Source organism: Lipophrys pholis (assembly GCF_963383615.2).
Source record: "Lipophrys pholis genome assembly, contig: SCAFFOLD_275, whole genome shotgun sequence".
Lineage (NCBI taxonomy): Eukaryota > Metazoa > Chordata > Actinopteri > Blenniiformes > Blenniidae > Lipophrys > Lipophrys pholis.
The window spans coordinates 4,888-6,516 of record NW_028291966.1 but is presented as its reverse complement, the minus strand read 5'-3'; positions in this window follow the sequence as shown (position 1 = coordinate 6,516).

Below are 1,629 nucleotides of genomic sequence, written 5' to 3'. Positions count from 1 at the left end.
TGTCATGAGGTAAAGAGTTCAGAAAAGGGGGAGTTAAATTATTGAGGTTAAAGGGTCCTCTAGTGTATTCTCAGCTGCTAAAGCTGTCTCTGACCACTTGAAAGATTGGTATGGGGGAAGTAATGGGGAATGGGTTTCCATGGGAGTTATTTCAAATGGTGAATATAATATTTAAAAGGGGATTATATGTTCAGTGCCAGTCATTTGTCATGATTTTAAATTTGAGAGGATTGGGAAGCTTTAGTTAGATGAGAAATTGAATTAGTTGATTAAAGTTTCAGTTGATTAACTTTTGAATTAAGCTAAATAAGCATAAATCATGTGAATATTTATATATTAAATATTATTGTTACAATATTTAGTAATGAGTTAATCATATAATCTTATCAACATAATTTAAATATGAGTTATATATCTATATATATAAATAAATGAATATTTAAATTGAAAGAGCAAGATAAATTGCAAATCATATATTTAACTCTTATAACATGAACAAAAAATAAATAGGTTAAAAAGAATGTAGTGTAATGATAAGCGATGCATATAAGAATATTGTAATTAGTTTAATTAGTTTAAAAGTGTTCCTTTAAATAATTAGGATATTAAAGGATATAAGATTATTTTAGATAGAGATCATAATGGTATAGTTAATCTTAAAGATATTTAATTACTTACAATATTGTATTTATGTGGTGATTCATCTCCTATTATCAAAAGGTATAAATAAAACATTCAAGATAAAATAAATTAAGCTAAAAAGCTATTCGCTAAAAGAGATACTTAAAAATGTGGATTTATTACTGATGATTAATTAGATAATTTAATGAATTAAGTAGTTTCAAAATTATAAATAAAAAAAAATGGTTCCTATTAAATATAAGGTAATATTATCTCTATGATGAATTTTTAAAATTTGGTTGTTAATTAACTTATTCAAAATGGATTGGATTGTTATTAGTGAAAGTTTTTATGATCTATTTTTATATTTTTGTTATATTTTATTTAAATGAAATTTATAAGTATAATGCTTTGATTTAATAGATAGATACTTTAATTTGTATTATAAATTGATAAATTTAAAAATGAAAATTTTATGGAAATTTTTAATTTGTAGAAGAAATTTTGAAGAAATTTTTATTATATTTTAAAAAGAATCACTAAATTCATCTTTAAAATAATATAACGTTGTAAAATGCTTTTATAATATACAAAAAGTTTATAAAGAAATATTGAACTAAATTTATATTTATTAATAATTTTAATAATTAATTATCAAGAAAGTATCTAACTAAGAACTCTAAAAACAAAGAACTTTAAATATTTAAAATGAATATGAAATTGATCATACAGATATAAAAATATTTCTGCCTATAATTTTTCTTATTTATTAAATTTTTTTAATAATATAGATAAAGTAATAATATAAAAAAATTGTAAAATTGATGGTCTACATTCAAGTATTTTTTTTTAAAAAAGTTTTATTAAATATTTAAATAAAAATCAAAAATAATTAAATTTTTCAACATAACAATTCAATACATATAATCATGCATAATTTTATTATCAAATAAGCCTATTATCTGTAAATATTTAATAAATAATAATTTATATGAAAAAAATAAAAAA